The 13,971-nt window shown below is 42.1% G+C and overlaps 2 pseudogenes; one reads left to right on the plus strand and one right to left on the minus strand.

The window, feature by feature from the left end:
* Positions 1–5,930: 5,930 nt before the first annotated feature.
* Positions 5,931–6,406, minus strand: LOC147996656 (homeobox protein Crxos pseudogene; annotated as a pseudogene).
* Positions 6,407–10,544: 4,138 nt separating this feature from the next.
* Positions 10,545–13,441, plus strand: Plxnb2-ps1 (plexin B2, pseudogene 1; annotated as a pseudogene).
* The last annotated feature ends 530 nt before the right edge of the window (positions 13,442–13,971 follow it).

A 13,971-nucleotide genomic window follows, 5' to 3' on the forward strand; every position in this document is an offset into this window, starting at 1 on the left:
AAATAATAGGTAGGTAATACCATCTGCCAATCTGTTATGTGTCTCACTATTGATTTGAGAAGGGGACCAGTAGAAATGGGGTGCTTTTGAAATGAAAACATGGGTGCAGGTGCTGAAAGTCTATCACATACAGAGATGTGGTCCAGAGTCCCAGGTAATCTACTGTTAAAATAGTGAGTATGGTTGCTGTCATTATGAAAAAATATAAAATGAAAAACATCACATCCTGAGGAAAGAAATAGAAATTGAGATGGATGGACAGAGAAAATGCAATATCTGGAGGAAGGAAGATATCCAGGGAGAAGATGTTCAGAAGCCAAAAGATCAGAACCTGCAGGAAGCAGGGGTCATCAATAGTGGCAAGGCTGCCTGTGTTTACCAACCGGAAGGTACAAACATTAATTTCTGAGAAAAATAAAGATAAGATTATTTTTAATAGTCTTAGTGGTAGTGGAGAGTCCTGACTTGGGACTTTGGTGGAAGCAACACAAAGGCTGAAAAAGGACTCCATTTCTGTGAGAAGAACATTAGCATGTCACAAGGTGTGGAAACACCAGTGAAGAGGGACAGTTTTAAAATACAGTAGAGGGATAAATATAGAGGAGACGGATGAGGATGTATGCGCGAGCTCAAGATCTGCTGGAAATAGAAGCCTCATCCTTGAGGCTAGAGAAGTGAAGACATGAGTGTGAAGCTTATCCCACGTCAGCTCCAATTATCTTTGGGATGTAGACAGCATCTCCACCAGCAACAAGGAGAAGGACACTAGAAATCTGCACAGTGTGGTTAAAATCTTGATACACATAGGTGAATAGCAGCATGCTAGGCAGAGACACAGATCTTGTTGAACTTGGGAAATGGTCTCTCTGAGGGAAGAAACCCTTAAATTATCCTGGTGCCAAAATGTATCTGTTACTTTTTGTAACTTTGACTAATTTGCCTGTAGAAGCGAGAAATTGCTTCTAAGATTTATATGCTGGAAACTCTATTGGGAATCTGCTTTATTGTTAGTATGGTGTATATCTAAGGATGCTTCAGCTGGTTGCAACCTATAACATGCTTCCCAAACTATAATAAGAAGTAGGCAGTCAGTGGCATCCTTATGAGCACACATCTAAACTGGGCAAAAATGCTCAAATGATTAACAAAAGAATTAAGAAAACAGGGGTGAAAGTAAGAAAGATTAACAAAATAATAGAACTTGGACCAATCGGATAGCGATTCTTCCAGTTTTGCCAAATTTAATTTATCTGTCCTTAGAGAGAACTTGACATCTCTCTTTTCTTGTGGAAAGAAGTAACTGCCTTCATGTGCTGCTGGTGTAGACAGCTAATTAAATTAAACAAAACCAAACACTAGTATAGAAGGTTTCATTAACAGGCCTCTGCGGATCACTCACACAGTTACGTCTGTCAAGGGAGAATATTATAGAAAGAACATCACATTCAGGGAGCACACAGTGTTGTTAGTGTTATGCTTCAGTAGCGTGGGACCTGATACCATCCCTTAACATGTCTGTGCCCTTAAACAAACTCAAAGGAGAGAAAACATTTTGGTCTTTTTCAGAAGTTAAAAGAGACTTAAGGACAAACAGACTGGATTGCAAGGAGAAGATTGCAAGAATCCACCAATTCCTGGTTCTGCTCTTGCTGGATTCACTAAGCCAATTAGCAGGATTGTGGTGGTAGACATGTTTAGTCCCACCCCTCAGAAAGCAGAGGCAGACAGGTCTGTGTGAGTTTGAGGTCAGCTTTGTCTACATAGTAAGTTCCAGGCCAGAGCTACAGAGGGAGACCTTGTAACAAACAAACACAAAGCCAATTAACTAAGTAGGTTAAAGACAAATGTCATAGTTCCAAGAAGACGGTGTTTCAATATGGCCAATACTGGTCAAGAAAGATCTGTTGTCATCTCTGCCTTCTCTAGACAGCTCTTCTATTAGAATAGATAGGAGATAGATAGATAGATAGATAGATAGATAGATAGATAGATAGATAGATTAGATAGATGATAGATAGATAGATACATAATAGATTAGATAGATAGATAGATGATAGATAGATAGATAGATACATAATAGATTAGATAGATAGATAGATACATAGATTTGATAGATAGATAGATGATAGATTGATAAGTTGTAAGTGAATAATGTATTAAATCTATTTGCATATTTCTAACAAACATATTTCTTTTATATGCATAAGAATGAAATTGGCTGCCCAATTTCTCAGTTTTGTTTGGTAGGTTGGCAATGAAAATATTAACTGTGCTACTAGATAAATTCTTTTAAGGGTCTCAATTTCTCCATTAGTATAATAAGATGGTTTAACTAAATTGCAGATAGAAGTGAAAATTTTCCACTAAAATTAGATGATTATAGTTACTTGAGTTTCATAAACAAAATCATTTTGAAGCTACCAGAGGGCTTAATAAAAGACTATGCTTTTAAGGCCAGCAAAATGGATTAGCACCATGCCTGAAAAACTTAATTGATCTCTGGAACATACATGGTAAAAGGGGAGAGATAACTTTTGTCGGTTTGAATAGGAATGCCCCTGATAGACTCATGTGTTTGAATGTTTGTCCATAGGAAGTGGCACTATTGGGCAGTGTGGCCTTATTGGACTAGATGTGACCTTGTAGGATATGTGTCACTGTGAGGTGTTTTTTTTGAGATTTTATAGGCTCAATCTCCACCCAGTGTGGCTCAGAGTCTCCTTCTGCGGCCTGCAGGCCAAGATGTAGAACTTGTAGCTCCTTTTCTAACCCCATGTCTACCTCTGAAACTGTAAGCCAGCCTCAGTTAAATGCTGTCCTTTATAAGTGTTGTCGTGGTCATGATGTGTCTTCACAGAAATGGAAACCAAAACTAAAACATAACTCCTAAAACTTGTGCAATGCCATGTGTATCCACACCTGAACCACACAATATAAAGCTGTGGTTTCTTGTTGCTGTTGTCTTTTTCTTTTTTTTTTAGAAAAGTTATTCTTTGACTGATGAACAATGACCAAAAGCAGGAGAATGAACAAGCTGCAGTTTTGCCCTTCCTAGTCAATAGAGCTAGGGATCTTTTCACATACTGTAATTCTCTACTTCTACATGATAGTCTGTAGCAAGTCTTCTACAGTTAGGCAACTAGTTTGTAAATGGAAAATTCTCCATATTAAAAAAAAATGGAAAGAGAAAATGGCGGTCATTGCTCGAAGAAGAAGAAGAAGAAGAAGAAGAAGAAGAAGAAGAAGAAGAAGAAGAAGAAGAAGAAGAAGAAGAAGAAGAAGAAGAAGAAGAAGAAGAAGAAGAAGAAGAACAAGAAGAAGAACAAGAAGAAGAAGAACAAGAACAAGAACAAGAACAAGAACAAGAAGAACAAGAAGAAGAACAAGAAGAAGAACAAGAACAAGAACAAGAACAAGAACAAGAACAAGAACAAGAAGAACAAGAAGAACAAGAAGAACAAGAAGAACAAGAACAAGAACAAGAAGAACAAGAACAAGAAGAACAAGAACAAGAAGAACAAGAACAAGAACAAGAACAAGAAGAAGAACAAGAACAAGAAGAACAAGAAGAACAAGAACAAGAAGAACAAGAACAAGAAGAACAAGAACAAGAAGAAGAACAAGAAGAAGAACAAGAAGAAGAACAAGAAGAACAAGAAGAAGAACAAGAAGAACAAGAAGAAGAACAAGAAGAAGAAGAAGAAGAAGAAGAAGAAGAAGAAGAAGAAGAAGAAGAAGAAGAAGAAGAAGAAGAAGAAGAAGAAGTTGGAATAAAATGAAAACAGTGGGAAAAAAATGGTCTTACATCACTGGCATTAGGCACGTCATTCATGGACCAGGCATTTCCTCCTCAGTTTATATAAAATCACCCCTAGAAATGTGCTAAGATGCCATTGGATCATGCTAGTGAAGTTTAAAAGCATATTCTTTTATTAAGCCGTCTGGTAGCTTCAAAATGATTTTGTTTATGAAACTCAAGTAACTATAATCATCTAATTTTAGTGGAAAATTTTCAATTCATTCTTGTTTTAATTTTCAGTTCACAAAATATTTTCCCACTTAATTTTTCTCATAGGTTGTTGATATTTCTCAATAACCTGCTTGGTGAACAACTTTATCATTACTAACAGCAAAATCTTGCTATCTACTGAGGAGAGGAAACACCCAAGACTCCCAGAACACAGTGTTTAACACCAATTCCAGATTGTTTTATAGTATAATGAAGTCAATCCTTTAAAGAAAGTAGGTTTTAACAGAAAGAAGAAAAGAATTTCACCCCAAATTATTTCTGTCTAAAAGAAATCCAGGGACAAAAAGGGAGTAGAGACTGCAGGAATGGCTGACCAGTGACTGACCCAACTTGGGATCCATCCCATGGGCAGGCACCAATCCCTGACACTATTACTGACACTATGTTGTGCTTGCAGACAGGACTCCAGCATGGCTGTCCTCCGAGATGCTCTATCCACCAGCTGACTAAGACAGATGTAGGCACCTACAGCCAGCCATTGGACCGAGGTCAAGGACCCCTATGGAAAAGTTAAAAGAAGGATTGAGGGAACTGAAGGAGATTGCAACCCCATAGAAAGAACAACTGTGTCAACTCTCCTGGACCCCTGAGAACTCCTAAAACTGAGCCACCAACCAAAGAGCATACACAGGCTGGTCCAAGACTCTAGCACATTTGTAGCAGAGGACCACCTTGTCTGGTCTCAGTGGGAAAAGATGTCCCTAGTCCTGTAGAAACTTGATGCCACAGGGAAGGGGGATATGCGGGCTGCCTTCTCAGAGGTGAAGGGGATGGGAGATGGAGGAAGAACTCTGCAAGGGGGGATGGGGAGAAGGGGCAACATTTGGGATGTAAATAAATAAAACAAGTAATAAAAATGCACAAAAACAGAAAGATTAGGGAGAGTCAAAATTGGAAAATTCTCATAGAAGTCTTTTATAAGAAAAAAAAATCCCTAATGTACACTTTACTGACTCGCCTCTTTGTATTACACCACTTTGCTTTTAATAGTCATATAATCAACTTCACTTCCTCCTACAAGAATTGTTGCTGTTTGCACCATTTCCCCATACTGTACAAATCTCCCCTGTGGTTGATTTTTCTATATACCATTATGTGACATAGTCTAGTGCTGCCATAACATGATGCCACAGGCTGAATATCTTCAAAGTAAAAAAGTATTTCTATAGGTCTGGAGGCCAGAAGTCAAGATAATAATGCCATCAGGACGATTCCACTGAAATCCTCCTCCCCCTCCTCCTTCCCCCTTCCTCCTCTCCCTCCTCCTCCTCCTCCTTCTTCTTCAACCAATTTTATTCATCATCAATTTCATTTTATTGATTAGCCATTCCCAGATCTAAATCCCCAATCAAGTGCCTCAGAAGCCCCAAATAGACTAAAATACACAAAAAGAACACTAAAATACTCATTGGCACAAAATGAATGATCAAGGTCAAAGGGGAAAAAAAGCTAGCAGTGTTAACCACTTAATCTCATGGGAAATGGTTGTTCTGGCAGTATATGTTAGTCTGTAACCATTCCATTGGAAAAGGAGGCAAGAAATCAGTGTCATCCTGTGCTACACATCGAGTTGATAGCTAGCCTGAAGTATACCACCTTTGAGGGGAAGCTGTTAAAAGAATTGGAACCGCAGGCTTCAGCCAGAGATAGACCTCTGTGGGGTGTGGCCCTGCAGGTTCTAGTGGAGGCCCTAGTTGGGGACTCAGCATCTGTCACACCATCATTTCTGTCCGTTGCCATCTGTCCAGGCACCTAGGTATTCAAATATGGACCGTGAGGTTTCTGGAATGAATCCACCATTTGGTGATGCTCCTGGTGCAGCCAGGAGTCTGAAAGGGAAGGGGATTTGGGGGAAGCAGTTTTGTGCTGCATATTGGAGTAGCCCCATGGGGAAGGAGGATCAGCAACTGTGCTTACAGCTGGTTGAGAATTTGGGTTGATTGATGGGAATGAGCCTGTACGTCCAGCTTGGTGGCTGGCAGCAGAATGCTATGTGGATAGCAGAAGAGGTATCATCCCCTGGCAGACTGCTGCAGCCTGGACAAGGGAGAGCACATCTCCTGCTCCAAGGATGACTGGATGAACCAAGCCTCAACTTGCTCCTCCTTTAGTTTGAGTCTGGTGGCCATGATCTTTCGAGCCTTGAGGACTTGGTATGGTTCTATCTTGAAGAGTTGTTCCAGCTCCCAAAGCTGCTCCCAACTGTACTTCTGGTCCAGGGGACTCGGGGTATGGGAAGTCAGAGAATGTGGAAATGCTTCCATCTCGTCTGTAGGTCACTTCGGGTGTGACTGAATGTATGCTCTATGAATTTAGGATGGAGAGATGGCTCAGTGGTTAAGAGCACTGACTGCCCTTCCAGAGGTCCTGAGTTCAATTCCCAGCCATCACATGGTGGCTCACGACCATCTTTAATGGGACCTGATGCCCTCTGCTGGTGCGTCTGAGGACAGCCAATGTCCTCACATACATAAAGTAAATCTTTGCCAGAGGTCTGTCTTCTAAGTTTATAGCCGAGGTGCCTTGTTATTGCCTTCATGTGGGCGTGCAGAGAGAAAGGCCTGTCTACTGCCTTCCTTTCTTATGAGGATAGCCCTTTGGAGATAAATAGCCTCATTTAACCTAAATGTATATATTTAGGCATCTATTCCCCACCATGAAAGTTAGTACTTTAACATGGATTAGAGGGACCACAATTTTGTAGATAGCACAATGAACAATTCTACCCAGATTTTATGCCAAATTGTAAGAAATAACCTTGACTCTTCCTTTTCCTGTCATTCTATATTCAGTCCATATAATCTTCAAAATATAAGCGTATGCCTGGGATTTCTCATCACCCTAACTACAGACAAAGGCCCACCTATCTGGTTTCTCTAAGTTTTCCTTTGGCATTGCAAATCAGATCAATCTTTTGTGTAAACTATCAGTGACTTCCAGATTGCTTTGACTACCTTCTTGCCTCCTTCCTAGGCTCAAGGCAGTTGTAAAGTCGTAAGACTCAAAAAGAGTAAGGTTAGCAGCTCTTCACAATCTCCAAGCAATTCCCCCCACCCCCACCCCCACCCCCAAGTATAATTTGCCCCATGAGGCTCCCACCACTCAGTTTTCACTTGCTGCTCTTTGAACACAAATAGTCACACTTCAGAGAACCTCTGGGCAGTCTCTGGGGCTCTAAGTTCATTAAATGTTCTGATAAACAATGTATCTATTTTAGCATAATAAGGCTATTTATCCATGAGATATGTTTATACGAAACACTAATTTGTTGTTTATTTGAAATTCAAATTTAATTGGGAGCCCTATATTGTCATTGGCTAAAACTGGCAATCCTACTATAATATGCACTTCTTAATATGCACATACAACAGATAGAAAGGGACAAGTGGATGCATGGTCTCAGTCTAAGAGTTTCTGTCAGATTAAAAAGTGCAAATTACACATATAGAAGAGAACTGCCTGGTCTGGCCTCAGTGGAAGAAGATGTGTCTAATCCTTGAGAGACTTCAGGCCCCAGGGAAGGGGGAGGCATGTGTGGGGATAGAGCACCCTCTCAGAGGCAAGAGGAAGGAGGAATGGGATGAGGAACTGTGGAAGGCGGGGCCAGGAGGGAACGCAATGGTTGGAATGTAAACAAATAAAATAATTTTTAATTACCTTGTTAATCTCTACCACCGTAAACAAGCAAACAAACTGCCCTCTAGTAAGTTGCCCTCTAGAAACCATAGAAGTGCAACGCTAAAGAACCCATGAGAATCTGAGTAACAGACATGGAGTCAGTTAATGCTTTCTGGGTACAAATGAACACCAAGTAGGAGTAAGCCTCGTCCTCTTTATTCTGAGTTTGCAATAGCCAAGGAGTTGGCCACCTTCGCTTGTGTTTTGCTAATACTCAATTACAGGCCGAAGAGTGGGGGAAACTCAAAGTAGGAAAGAGAAAGCTTTATTTGAGTGTCTTCATTGCCACTTCTTGGCACAGGGACATTGTGGTCAGGCTCCATAGTGGTGGATGAGGGAAGTAAGCATTGGTTCCAACAAAGTCACACTGAGCAACAGGTCTCACGTGGGAGGTTTATTAAAGGAATGGGCGAGGGGGACACAGGGGCTGCCTCTGGGAAGAGGAAGGGAAGAAGGGGTTGGGTGGGGGAGGGGATAAAAGCAGTTTTTTTAATCGTCTGTGTCAGTGCATATCAGAGTATGCAACAATGGAAATGTGTTACCGCCTCTAGGCAGCTAGTGATGAAGTGTCTTGTTATCTTAGAGTCTCTCCGACAGTGCCTGATTGCTAACAGTGGATACGTCCCAAGATAGGTGAAGGGTGGAGTGTTTAGTTTAGTCTGGTTGGTCCTAAATTAGTTGAATCAAAACTTAGAAAAGAGAAAAGGGGCTGGGGATTTAGCTCAGTGGTAGAGCGCTTGCCTAGGAAGCGCAAGGCCCTGGGTTCGGTCCCCAGCTCCGAAAAAAAAAAAAAGAAAAAAAGGAAAAAGTTAGAAAAGCCACCCTCCATTATCATTCAAGTCCTGGCCCTTGTGACTTTTCATCTTACTTGACAGTTAATAGAGACACTGTTAGGGCTTCCAGAAGCCTAACTGACAATAGGCTTGCTTTCTTGGCTTGGCTTCCTGGAGATGTTACTGGAGGTGATATGTTAAGGCTCCACTTTTCTTTATAAAGTGAGTCTTCGGCTCTGAAGCTGAACTATGCAAATCAGTGTCCCCTAGACACACATTAGAATTTAAATTCAGTAAAATTAAAGCCCATTGTATCCATACTGCTAACCACATCCCAGCCACAAGCAACCCCATATGGGTGACGGCTACCAAATTGGGTAATGCAGAAACGAAAGATTCTCCACGCTGCCAAAAGTTCTATTGAAGAGCACCTGAGAGATGACAAAATGTTTTTAAACTTTGCTCATTAGACAACAAAACACCCCTAGGAAAAAGCAGTACCATTACCTCCCTACTGGAAACTCTCCACCTCCTCACTTTCCCTGTGAGAACCATTTGCTCTGTTTTTCCACAACTCCGACACCATTCATTCTCTTTCTTAATTGGCAGACTGTGCGTTTGTCCAGTTTATGAGTTCCTAGTTTGCTGGGTTGATGGTCTCCTTTTCTCACAAGTACCTTTTAAAGTTACTCCAGTGAACACTTACGGAATCCTCTTATTCTGCTTTCCTTGAATTGCTTTTCTCTAGCTACCCAGCATTAGCCAGTAGCCAACATATTCCTAGTGTGCTGACACTCCCAAATGCCACGATTTCCCTGATGGGGCTCCCGACCCAGCTGAGCCATTAGCCCCTCTGATGGGAATTAAGTAAGAAATTCTTTAGTCTCAAAGAACAGGAAATCTTTTACTTCCTGGACCATTAGTCTGCAATAAGTAACTGTATCCAGAGACAGAACAGGAAATCTTTTACTTCCTGGGCCATTGGTCTGCAATAAGTAACTGTTACTTTGTATCTGGAGGCAGCAGCCACTTTATACAAGGTCAGGCAACTCATGCAAAAGTAGTGAGAGAGTAAAGATACCCAGAGTAACAGAGATCAGACATGGGTTGCAGACTCAGGTTTCCTACAATGCTACAACCTTGATGCTGATACCCAAGGCCTGGTATTCCCATTGCCCTCCAGGTTCATGGCATTTAGCCGTTGTCCTTCCAATATATTTTCTTATGGGCTCAGAGTAATCTGAGTTGATTTCCCAAGATTTGCAAGCAAATGAAACCTATCCAGCATACACTTTGGCAAGGGAAATTTTGGTGCCATCTATTTAGGGCCTTTGCTTTCCCAAAGTGTCACAACATATGACCACTAAGCTCACATCTTTGAGACAGTTCAATATTTGTTACACCTAAGGGCTCATCTCCTGAGAGGAAATGAAGGAACATGTGGAAAGTAGGTTATAACTGGTATATCATAAAGAACTATGATTAATAATGCCCACCTTCCAAGCCCTACAGTAAAAGATAGAAAAAAAACACATTTTTTACTGAACATTTCAGTAATATTACATAGATCATTAAAGTTTCATAATCATTTATAAAACAACTCTTTTAAAATCTGTTTATGTTTATCTATTCTGTAAATATTTATTAAACATCTTTTGTAGGGTGGGTACTAAGAAAGATATTGTGATGTTTAAATTCCATGAACACATGCCAAACACCTTCCTGGATTCGATGAGAGACACGTTAGAAAGGCCATCCTAACCCTTCCTCTGCTGCTGCGTATCCTATACATTGTGCATCTCAGAGCATCCTATACAGTGTGGTACCCTGTAGTAAGGAATGTCTCGCTTTCCTCCCAAAAGCACCTGCAACGGCTTGTCTCCTAGGTAGGGAGACATCTGCTCTCTTTTAAAGATGAATACATCTATCTTCCTTACCTCTCTTCATGCTAATTCAATTTTCTGTATACAAGCTTTATCTGCGATTTGTTTACATGCTAAGTAAAAGATAATCTGGTGAAAAAAAAAAAAAAAACCTCTTCTCTTTCTCTAGGCATAATGACGATGTCGGTGTTCCAGCGGAAGAGCCATGCTTTTGAGTTTACAACACTGTATTCAGAGGTTCAAGTACTCAGTTCTCACTGAACTTTCCGGTATGGAGTTGAGCACTAGGGACCAGTGCTGTAAAATCACTGCTGTTTTCCTGTTTCTTGTCTGGTGTTTCTATAGGCAAAGTAACATATCCTCATTTTGTAACTTAACAGGAAATAATAAAGTATTGCATATCAGAGGATAATTTGGAAAAAAAAAGAAGGATGGCTGAATAGATGGCAGACCAATGGATAGATGATAGATATGATTGATAGATATAGAATGATGACAGAAGATTGATAAGTGATAAATAGATTGATATAGATAGATTATAGATAGCTAAGGTGACTTGACTAGTAGATACAAAACTCATTCACATCCTATATAGCAAAAAAAGTCTTGTATTGAGTATTATGTTTTCAGTAAGGTATGTCCTTAACAAACAAATCCTCATAAACAAGACTAACGTGCGTATGTTTTTGTCATTTAACTTTATATGATACGCTATAAAACTGCTCTGTCAGCAAATCGAATTGACCCTTATAGAATCAGAGCGTCTTTAGAACACATGATGGTTAGTCCCACTTATCAACTTGATGAGAATTTCCTGAGAGACAGCTCTTCATACATAGCTCTGCAGGATTGACTGCATTAGGTTAACTGAGGTGGGAACTTTTGTTCACCATGCATGGTTGGTACCAATCCACGGTTGGGGTGCTGGACTATTTAAGGTGGAGAAAGTACGCTTAACACACACATTCACTGTTTCTTGTTTCTTGTTGGCAGACGCTATCTAGCCAGATGCCTCAAGATCCTTCCACTGTGACTTCCTCCACCATGATGGACAACAACTTTCAATTTTGAGTAAAAATGAACCTTTTTCCCTGTGAGTTTCTTTTGACAGGGCATTTTATCACTGCAACGGGAAAAGACAAAGGGTATATTAATTTTCCATTGCTGTGACAAAAATACCTTTGAAATTTTCATTTAAAGGGAGAAAGATTTATTTTGACTTGTAGTTTCGGAGCTTAGAGTCCATGATCACTGCCTCGCTTGGTAACTTGGAGTATTATGGAGGCAAAAAGAGCAAGCAAAGTTTATACCATTGAGGCTAGGGAGCAGAGAAACAGAAAGCAGGGAACAGATACAGGCTTCAAGACCATCACCAACAAGGACCTCAAACTCAGCATCACCACTTAATAATGCATTGAGCAGTGAAGACTAGTTAAATAAGTCTCTGATGAAATGAAGGCCTTTATAATCGACCCCTCCCAAAGTCCCCTCAGGCCACACCCCAGGCCACTCCCCTACCCCAACCTCCAGTCCCATCCCCAGCCCCGCTGCTGACACTGCTGTATTGACATCACTTAAAAGGAAAACCGGAGGAAACGGATCAACACTGTGATCCACTACAATGTCCGGGCTGGAGCTACCCTCATCCTGTCTAAGGTGGGAGTCTCACAGCAGCCAGAAGACAGCCAACAGGACCTGCCTGCCTGGGGAGCACTATGCCCTTTTACAAGAGGAAAACCGCATGTGGCACTTGGTGGGGCCAACAGATGAGGTAGACGAAGTCAAGTCCAAGCGCGGCAGCATGAAGGAGAAAGAGTGGATCATCACACAGATCTATCTGACACGGCTACTCTCGGTCAACGGCACACCGCAGCAGTGTGTGAACAACTTCTTCCAAAGCGTGCTAGCACCTGGGCACGCGGTGCCACCGGCAGTCAAGTGCTTCTTTGATTTCTTGGATGAGCAGGCAGAGAGGCATAACACCCGAGATGAAGATGCCATCCATATCTGGAAAACCAATCATTTACCACTTCGGTTCTGGGTGAACATCCTGAAGAACTCTGATTTCATCTTTGATGTCCACGTCCATGAAATGGCGGATGCCTCCCTGTCGGTTATTGCACAGACCTTCATGGACGCCTGTACAAGCTGAGCCGACGCTCTCCCAGCAACAAGCCGTTGCATGTTAAAGATATCTCTACCTACAAGAAGATGGTGCAAGACTATTACAAGGGCATCCGACAGATGGTGCAGGTCAGCGACCAGGACATGAATACACACTTGGCAGAGATTTCCCGGGCTCACACAGACTCCTTGAACATTGTGGCATTACACCAGCTCTATCAACACACTCAAAGGTACTATAATGAGATCATCGGTGCTTTGGAAGGGGACCCTGCAGCCCAAAAGATGCAATTGGCCTTCCGCCAGCAGCAGATTGCCGCTGCACTTGAGAATAAGGGTGCAGACCTCCAACCATCAATGCTGCCTCGGGATGCAGAGGATGCACGCAAAGCGCCTGGAGTGCGTGTGGTCCCCCTCTTGTAGACTGTAGCGTCTTTCTCCTGAGCAATATTGCCCTGGCGCCTGAGTGAGCGCACCAGCTGTTCAATGGCACTGGCATCAGGGTGTTTTCTGTCTCCTGAGCAATTCGAAAATGTGCCTTACAAAGCCACACTGGGCCACTGGGGGCAGTGGAGGCTTGGCCTCCCCTTCCCATGCACCAGCAGTCTCGCCTCCTCAGATACCCTGGGTTTGGCCTGTAGCTCCCACAGCCAGTTCCTGGACTGTATGTATCTGCCAGATGGAAGGAGAGGAAAACGTGGTACGATGCCTTCCTGACCTCACCTGGCCCTCCTCACGGGGCGCAGGCATTCTAGGTGGACTTGAGGGCCATCACGGGCTCCACCTCTAAGGTTAAACTAGATGTCAGATGTCGGGTCCCAGGTGGCCAGAGGGACCCAGAAAACTAAGGTCGTCATCTCAGCTGTTAACCAGGCTGTCCTGGAGGCTCTGCCTGGATCTGTGGGTGCTGCAGCAGTACTTCCCCCAGGACCACCCACCCGGTTTTACATCTTCATTGTGAATCCAATGCAGTTGTCTTTTTCACTTGGAGGAGGGGGGGGGGGAGGAGGAGGAGGAGGAGGAGGAGGAGGAGGAGGAGGAGGAGGAGGAGGAGGAGGAGGAGGAGGAGAAGAAGAAGAAGAAGAAGAAGAAGAAGAAGAAGAAGAAGAAGAAGAAGAAGAAGAAGAAGAAGAAGAAGAAGAAGAAGAAGAAGAAGAAGAAAAGGAGGAGAAAAGAGGACGAGAAGGAGGAGGAGAAGGGAGGAGGGGGTGGAGGGGAAACACTCAATCCTGGTTTGATGTAGTGAAAACAAAAGCTCAAGAGGAAAAAACAATCCAATGGATGAGTAAATTCATAATTCACCATCAAATGCCTACATGGATCTCTGAATCCGTGTGTTTTCAATAGCCTGTACACAGGTTTTATGTAGATATTTTGAAATTCCACCGTATTCAATGACTTCCTTATGGTTAATCATAAGTACAAATCAGCTTTACCCACCCCCTTAAAGCTTGAGAAGTCATCTTTTCTGAGTACTATGAAC

This window comes from Rattus norvegicus, chromosome 1, assembly GCF_021556685.1.
Source record: "Rattus norvegicus strain SHRSP/BbbUtx chromosome 1, alternate assembly SHRSP_T2T, whole genome shotgun sequence".
In the NCBI taxonomy this organism is placed as follows: Eukaryota; Metazoa; Chordata; class Mammalia; order Rodentia; family Muridae; genus Rattus; species Rattus norvegicus.